The sequence below is a fragment of the Callorhinus ursinus genome, unplaced genomic scaffold (genome assembly GCF_003265705.2).
Source record: "Callorhinus ursinus isolate GAN/ISIS: 27379988/994484 unplaced genomic scaffold, GSC_fseal_2.0 scaffold14, whole genome shotgun sequence".
NCBI lineage: Eukaryota > Metazoa > Chordata > Mammalia > Carnivora > Otariidae > Callorhinus > Callorhinus ursinus.
Genome location: NW_027397076.1, coordinates 40,052,823 through 40,061,990, shown reverse-complemented (window position 1 = coordinate 40,061,990; position 9,168 = coordinate 40,052,823). Strand labels below are relative to the sequence as shown.

Sequence of the window (9,168 nt, the reverse complement as noted above, 5' to 3'; positions counted from 1 at the left end):
TCTCATCTCAGTCTCCTCAGAGGTAACTGCTCTCATGCTCAGTCTCCCAAACATTATAACATTGGGAACACCATAATCTGCCTTGTATTCCTTTTCTCAGAGAACTGGGAGATGGGGACCCATGCGATCAGCTGGCTTAAACATGACTAACCAGTTGACTGATTTCCTTACTGTTTCCTTATTATTGGGCTTTTCATACACACATTCGTGTATATTTAATATGCTGAAATGCATTGTGAATCTTCAAGTGAGGGGTATATTTAGTGGGTTTTTCCTTTGTTTTGTTTGCCTTGATGTCTAGCAACACCATTGTTTTCAAATGCCCACTCTTTTTTTTTGAAGATTTTATTCATTTATTTGTCAGAGAGAGGGCACAAGCAGGGGGAGCGGCAGGCAGAGCAGGCAGAGGGAGAAGCAGACTCCCCGCCGAGCAGGGAGCCCGACATGGGACTTGATCCCAGGACCCTGGGATCATGACCTGAGCTGAAGGCAGACGCTTAACCGACTGAGCCACCCAGGCGTCCCTCAAGTACCCACTCTTGATATGCTGCCATAGGACAAATACCTGTGGTGGTGGTACTTAGGTCGTGTTTTCCTTTTTCTTTTCTTTTTTTATTTTTTGTCAAATACTGAATCATTGTCACATTCTAAACTGCTTCTTCTGGATGCTTTGCACTATGAAGATAGCAGCATGCTCTCCCCTAAAAGGCACTCTGGGATATGCATTGCTGATGGGAGTGTAAAATGGTACATCCACTTTGGAAAATAATTTGACTTTTTCTTATGAAGTGAAACATATACCTACCATATGATTCAGCATTTTCATTCCTCTGCATTTAACCACAAGAAAGCATATATCCTCAAAAAGACTTGAATGAGAATATTCACAGCAGCCTTATTCATAATAGCTCCCAGTGGAAACAATGAATATAAGGGGTTCTTCAACAGATAACTGACTAAACAAATTGTGGTGTATCCATACTACCATAGTCTGGATAGAGAAAGCAAGAGAGAGAGAGAGAACTACTCATACACATAACAACATAGATGAATCTGAAAACCATGAAAGTGTTTTAATTCTTGTGTTGGGTGGTACTTACATGGTGCCTACAGTTGTCAAAAGTCATTGAACTGAATGCCTAAGGTCTGTGCATTTTATTGTCGATGAATTATCTCTGGGAGAAGGAGGCCAGCACAGCAGTTAAGAGCCTGGGATTTGGAGCCAGATTGCCTGGATGCAAATCCTGGTTGTACTGCTCATTGTCCCTGGGACCTTTGGTAAATTGCTTATCTAAGTGTCTGCTTTAGTTTCCTCATCAATCAAATGGGACTGAAATCAGTATCTACCTTAGAAGGTTGTTGTGAGAATTAAATGAGTTAGATTGTCTGTTAGTGGTTTTTAAGTTCTTGTTAAATAAAATTTTAAAATAAAACACTCTGATCTTCATGACAGTCCCCCCAGGTTCTTATCCTTGGCTGCATGTGAGAATCACCTGGGGAACGTTCTAAAAATAACAATACCTGGGCTCCATCCCAAAGGATTCTGATATAATTGGTCTGGGATGGGGTCTGGGCATTGCAGTTTTGTTTCGTTTTGTTTTGTTTTTTTTAAAGCTCCCAGGTGATTATAATATGTAGCTAAAGTTGAAAATTACTAGTTTTTTTAAAACTATATTTTGATGAGTAATGCTTTATGGTATTGCTATATTCTCAATTTCCAGTAATTCTGGTGCTGTGTAACAGATTGGACTTTATTTTCTCCATTTCCAGTAGCACTGGAAGCCTTTCCAGAGAAGGCAAAAAAGGTCGGCTTAATAGTGAACTTCCATAAAAATTATTGGTGTTCACGTCATTGGATTTACATGGAAAAATGACAGAAAATCCTAACATTCACGAGGGAGCCCTGAGACTACCTCTTTTTATTTAAATCATTTTTTCTTTTTCAAGGTGAAATATTGCATATCTAAAATGCTCCGGGGAGCAGGGGGGAAGCACTCCTCAAAGTTGAGATGATAAAGCATAGAAACTTTAAAACACCCAAGATGCAAACTGTGAGGCCTTTCTATTCAAAGCCCTCTAAATGTTGGGTGTCACTTTCCTCTTGTAGTTGTGAATGCAGACAGTGCTGGAAGAACAAGAGTCCCTGATTATTATGAGGAAATAGTTTACATTAACTTTTTAGTCTCTCAGAAGAAGTCAAAGCACCTCACTTTTATTGGGAGTGACTGCGTGAATTGTTTGCGATTGTATTAATGGGAAAGATGATTATATTCATTGAGATGAGAAGGAATAAATTCACAAAGTGTCAAGAGTGTCACTAATGAAAAAGTCACATATGGCACTAGAATAATACTTGTATTATGTAATGCTATCTTTACATTTGAAGTTGAGTATAGCCAGATGACTTTTTGCATAAATGTTTTCTGAATAGTTTATAAAACTTTTTGTTTATATTCGTGTGCTTCTTACTGTTAATCAGTAGCTAATGATTGCTTTATGTTTCTAACTTAATCCCAATGCATTTGTATAGTTAGTGTATCTTCACCCTCCCACCATCATGTTTTTAAGTGAGAAATAATCAAGTCATGTAAAGAAAATCTTTTATAATTATTACAGTGTGTTTCTTCATCAATAATGAGGTAATGTTGGTAGTTTTATTTTTGTAGACTTTGGCAAATGATTCACATTTGTACTGTGTCTGGGTTGACTGAAAAAATCCACCATTAATGGGCAAGAGGTAATAGAATGTAGTAGAATAATATACTTGAAATGTGGCCCTTCCCTGCTTTTCTTATCTCATAACCACTCTGGGTTTGGTTTCTACATATTCAAAATGGTTTTCATTTTTTAAAAAGATTTTATTTATTTATTAGAGAGAGAGAGAGAGAGAGCACAAGTGCAGGGTGGGGGGAAAGGTAGAAGGAGAGGGAGAAGCAGGCTCTGCTGAGCAGGGAGCCCCACACAGGGTTTGATCCCAGGACCCTGGGATCATGACCTGAACTGAAAGCAGGTGCCTAACCAACTGAGCCACCCAGGTGCCCCTAATATGGTTTTCATTTTGAACGAAAGAAGGTGTTGGCCAAAATACCATTGGTCAACTGGTGAAACCAGTCACTTTTCTTTTTTTTTTCCTCTTCAATTTACTGTTCACACTCCCCTTGTTTAAGGATCATCAGAATTAATAATTTATGCAGTAGATGTTATTGTTCCTACCATACACAAGACATGATGCCAGTTACTATGGGTCTTACCAAGATGAATAAGGCAAAAATGCTATGAGTGTTCAGAAATTGGATATCATACTTTATTAAGGAAGGCTCAAGATCAAGGAATGTTTTACAAAGTAGAAGACATTTGAGTGATGCCTTAAAATAAGGTAGGTAAGATTTTTACAGGTTCAATAGAAAGTACATTCTAGGAGGAAGGAAGAGCATAAGCAAATGAATGAGGGCTAGAAAGCCAGGCCCAGATCATGAGGTCTAGTTTAGGGTTTAGAGTATACAAAGAACTATGTAGGGTTAGGTCTGAAAATAAGACAAGGCCAGACTATTGAATACCTTGAACATTGTCGGTCCAGAGAGATTGGATAAATGTCTACGTGTCCTTGCAAGATTTAACTGAAGACGCTGGGACAGGGGCTAACAAGATGTTAAGAAAAATTCTTAGGTTGTGAGTTTGAAAACAGTTGACTATGTCAAATCAGATATATGATTTATTCTTACCATATAAGATTTGCCTTTAGATCTTCTGTACTTATTTTAGATTTGCAAAAAGCCCGTGGAAAGGATAACACATGCAGATGACTATTTTCCAGCAGACCTTAAACACATTGAAATTAAATTTCCGTCTTTTGATGGTATGAATGGTGGTCATACCAAGAAATATTTATCATGAGTTATTTTAATAAATAACAAATAAAATTCTTTTAATGAATCTTTTGGATTGTGTTCCAAAGTCCTTGAAATATACTCCTAGGGACCTAACACACTAGTGAATTTTGGTCGTGTCCTAGTTAGCAGAAGACCCAAGTAACTTGATTTTATCGTTGGTGTTTAAGATTGCATTTGCACTATGCTTTCTTAGGTATACAAGGGAGAAGGGCCTGCATTCTTGGCTCCTCTTCACTACCCTGTGTTCTTTTGCATTTTCTCCTCCATTCTGATCTGAGCCTGGCTGGAGTAGATAATCACCTTGCAGCCAACCATGTGCCTGAGTTACTGCCAGAAAGCATACTTACTTGCGGACAGCAGTTTGCTTTTCTTGGGAGACTGTATTTTGGAAGAAGTTTTCGTTCACTGACACCCAAAGAATGCACAGGTACAGACCTAGGTTATAAATGTTAGAGAAGGGAAAAGGAACTTTTTCCATTCAGTAAATCGGGGTATAGCAATGTCTATGAATTCGTTCTCTAACTAGGATTAGAACATGCAAAAACAAAAACCTAGTTAACTCACTGAGAATATCCTATCTAGTCAGTACTATTTAAGAGATGTAGAAAAGGGACCCCTGCTGGCCCAGTCAGTGGAGCATGCAACTCTTGATCTTGGGGTCGTGAGTTCGAGCCCCACATTGGGTGTAGAGCTGACTTTAAAAAAAAAAAAGGATGTAGAAAATAAGACAACATACTGCTGCACTTAGGGGTTACTTAAAAGGCTCTGTGAAAAAAGCCATTTTCTTTCATGCCTTATTAAAAAGGATGCACAAGTACACTAACAGCACACTAGAACAAAAAGCTTGAATAGTTAGAGCTTGAATCTAATGTGAAGAAACTCAGGGAGCTTATAAAACTTGAATAAGTAGCCCCAGGTTTAATGAGGCAGTCTTGCAATTTTGAGTGAACTAATGGTAATTCAAAGACATTCTTAGTGTTCTGTGGGATAAAGTGGAAATGAATGGTGGCACAGCAATGTTAACAAAAGGGACAGGCTATGTCCTGTAGCTTTAAGTAATTCTGGCATATGTGGGAACGAACCCAAGGAAGAAAACATCATTGCCACTTGAAATAACCTTTACGCAAAGGCGAAGCTTAAGGTGGAAAAGTTGTGTCCAAAACCCTTAGAAATACTGTCTTTCTGCCCTAAGATAGACCCCTCATAAGGGTAGAAGTTTTAACCTGAAAAATAGGGAAGAGACTCTTTCGCTAACATCAGTTAATTATTGCCCACACGGAGGCCCTGCACTCTCGAGAGCCCATCCATTGTGCTGCTTCCGCTGTCCTCTATCTGTGACCCCGGGGGTCAGTAAACGCAGGCCTGACCTCTTGACGGAGCTATGCTCCTATATTGCTAACTGCTTTCGAGTCCATTCCATGGGGTTGGCCTCCCAGGGACATACCACCTGCCAGAAGTGGCTTCCCCATCTCTCTGCCTCCATTCCACCCATCCTAAGAGGCCCAGAAGCTACCCCACCACTTTCATTAATTCCTTGGAATATGCACTGGCCCACTGGAGTCCTTCCGGCCTCTGGACTCATAGAACTCTTTACTCTTCCATTTTTTGCTACATTCGTTACCCGCCTTGCAACAATTCTTACATTTTGTCTATTCCTATGCATAGTTATTTCAAGCTTATGTTGCCCTTTAGTGCTCTGTAATCTGTGATTCTTCCAAGATCTGAGCACAGGCCCCTCCATGTGCTCAGTATCTGTAGGCTGACAGATGCCTTGGATGCCTTAAAGATACTGACTGCGGTAAGCTAATAACTCACGAGGGCAGAAGGGAATTTGAGGGGTCATCTCAGCCACAGCGTGTCCCTTTCCTCCTGGACTTTCATGGTGTTGTGTGTGTTTTCATGCATGTCTTGAGGAGGTCCTCCCACGTCCCCCAGCATTTGCAACTTACCACTTCACCCACCCCCCCTCTTCCCTATAAGTGTTTTAATCTGAATTCCTTTTGTTTCATTGCACACTTGTTTGTTCTTGTTTAATGAGCAAAGATAGAGACGAGAAAGGCAAGAAGAAGATGGGGCCAGCAGATGCTTTGTCATTGGGGATTGTTACTGGGACAGAGTCTTCAGTTCCCCCGAAGCCCTCTCAGTGGGGTCTTTGGGTCCTCGTCTCTCCTCTGAACACCAGGAGAGCAGAGTATTCCAAGTATGCCTTTGTTCTTACGTACCACTCAATCACCAGCGGCTTGCACACAGCCTGGCACATGGTAGATATTCAGTAAATAAATATTTGCAAATAAAAACAAGCCCAGAAGGGTTTAAGCAATCATTTGGGTTTCATGCCACCTAGAATTGTGCCTTAATTTAAGAAAATCCTGTTGGTAAAATCAGAGACCAAAAGCCAGAGAAATTATTAGATTATTTTTTATAATATTTATGCCACACTTCCTTCAAATAGCTATTTCAGTTCTTTGAAAATGTGATTTAAGTGTATAGAAACACTGCTTTACACAAAGGTGTTGGTGACCTTATCTCTTATGAAGGGAATTATCTGAGTCATGCTTTCTAAATTTATATTTATCCTACTTAGTTTGGTGTCATATTTTTAAGTGGAGGGCTAGCTTAATTATAAGTATAAAGGAAATTGCTAAACATCAGGGAAATTACACAATACTTTCTTGTCTGAAAACAACACTTAGAGAAAGCAGTATATCTTATTGCCAGGAAATTTAATAAGCTTTCTGAAAGTCTTGGTAAAAAAGAACATCTGAGAAATTAGTGGACATGTTTTGGAATGTTTTATTAAATCTTCTTTCTTAATCCCCCAAAGAAAAAGAACAGCTTGTTTAAACTTTCTTTCCGTGATATACAGAGTTTGAGTCAGCATGCAGTTTTTTAAGATCCTGTAAGTATATGGAGGATGGAAAGACACACAGGGAAACCCAGCCCTCAGTGAGTTTGAATTTCAGTTGGGAAAGCCAGGAACATTTATACCAAACAAAGACATTACTCTCCTACATGAACACACATAAATAGAAAAAAGGAAAAAAGGTGGAAGATAGTATTCTGAAACATTAGTAATGGTTATCTCTCATGACGAGACTAGGAGTGATTTTTATTTGTATGTTGCTGAATTTCCTTCCATGATATTACTGGTATAATTTTTACAAAATTATCTTAAACTGCTTAATGCTATGCAGTGAATACGCAATGAGAGGTATGAATACAGAGGGCTAGAATAATCCAGAGGAGCTTGAACTCACTTGGGCTTGTGTGAGGATACACAGAAGAACTAGGGCCTGTGCTGGGTCTTAAAGAGTAGGTAGTGCCATAGTAACCATGGTATCTTGAACTTAGAAGGTACTTTTTGCATCAGACTGGTTGCCTTCTCAGTAAACGTTCTCCCTTTCTTTGTTGAAAGAGTCTCAGTTTTGTTTCCAGGTGTTAGGGATTGTTTGGTTTAAGGTTGGACATGTGACCCAGTCTTGGCCAAGATGGTGGTGAAGGGAAGTGTGCTCAGGTGCTTTTGAGAATGTTTTTTTGGACACTGAAAGAGATGATCCTTTATCACCTGTGGACTTTATCTGGTCTGGTATGACACCTGGAGCTGCTGCCTAAGAGGAACCTCTTCGCAACCATAAGAAGAACCAGATGCAGGACGGTGGAATATAGACAGTAAAGGAACCAGGGTCATGAACATCATTACTTAACCACTATGCCTTCGACAAACTAGTTTCTTTTTCTCTACTTATAGGCTTATAATTTAACTAATTTCCTTATCGCATAAAGCCATTTGGATTGGGCTGAAAGCATTCTCACTAATACAACAATTCTACGATGTGCTAACCTGTTCATATCCAATATTGACTTTAATCTGAACAACAACTCAGTGAAGTGGATAAGACAATGTATTAGAGTTCTCCAGAGAAACAACACACGGGGTGTATGTGTGGTGTGTATGTGTCTGGGTCTGTGTGTGTGTGCACATGTGTGCACACATGCAAGCATGTACATAGAGAGAGTGATTGATTTTAAGGAACTGGCTCACGGGATTGTGGAGGCCAAGTGAGTCCAAGATCTGATGGGAAGGGCTGGCTGGTGCAGGAAATAGTTGCAGGCTGTGTCCAAAGGCAGTTGGTGATGGCAGAATTCCTTCTTGCTGGGGAGGGAAGAGGGGCAGGGTGTCAGCTTATTCTTTCAGGGCCTTCAACTGATTGGATGAGGCCCACCCACACTATGCCTTACTCAGAGTCTACTAAGATAACTGCTAATCTCATCCAAAAAACACCTTCACAAAAACTTCCAGAATGATATTTGACCATGGCCCAGCCAAACTGACACGTAAAACTGACCATAATTATTCCCCTATACCAATGATGAACCTAAAGCTAAGAGGATACAACCTGCCTAAGAGTTCAAATCCAAGTTTACTAATTTTAAATCTTACTGTGAATGAAAAGACGCAGTGGTTATGCTCCATCAGTTCTGGATTGAATGCCTGCTCTACGCCAAGCAGCGTTCTAGAGGCCCAGGATCCAAAGTGGAGGAGGGGGAGGAAAAGACAACCAGGAAAGAGTGAAAATGTGCTCAGTATTTGGCTGATGAAGTCTTGGCTTTAGTGGATGTTGTCTGTTGGTAGTTGGTGATTACCAGATCAGAAAGTTAAGTTGGGACTAGATTGTGGGGACCTAAGAACTCAAGGCTAAAGAGTTCATTCTTTTCTAAAATCTATTTCTGCTTTATTTATGTGGAAAAATACCTAAAAAGCAAATGCATCACATGACAGAAGTGATGAATCTTTTTTTTTTTTAGAGAGAAGCAGTTCTGTGATTGGATGCAGTGGACAAGAAGGATTTTAGCTTTATCCATGTGATGTGCTTTTTTAAAACTACTGTCAAACATGTTTATGTTAATTATTAATTACCATGATAATTTGGTTGGAATAAAATTTTAGCTGATAATTCTTTATATAGCAGGAAAAGCTGTGATGTTGACGACAGGGTCCCAGAATCATATAGACCAAAATAAGAATTTTATAAGCCCCTTCATCTTGGTGACAATTTCAATTAAATTGTTACATATAATTGTATATATAATCTACCATAAAACTTGAAATAAACGAGATCCAAAAACCATCCAGAACATTTCATTTTAGATGTGGATAATTTAGTATTATCCATACCTCAAAAGAAATTTATTATTATTTTATGCATTACTTAGTTCAAATCAAACTTGTCTATGACATCTGGGCCCCATATGGTCGATTAATTAAAGCAGAGATGCA

At 39.3% G+C, this 9,168-nt stretch overlaps 1 protein-coding gene across 6 annotated transcripts in view; it reads left to right on the top strand.

Moving 5' to 3' along the window:
- SRGAP1 (SLIT-ROBO Rho GTPase activating protein 1) overlaps positions 1-9,168 on the top strand; it is a 268,505-nt gene that overhangs the window by 79,568 nt on the left and 179,769 nt on the right. The gene's annotated exons all lie outside the window — the stretch shown is intronic.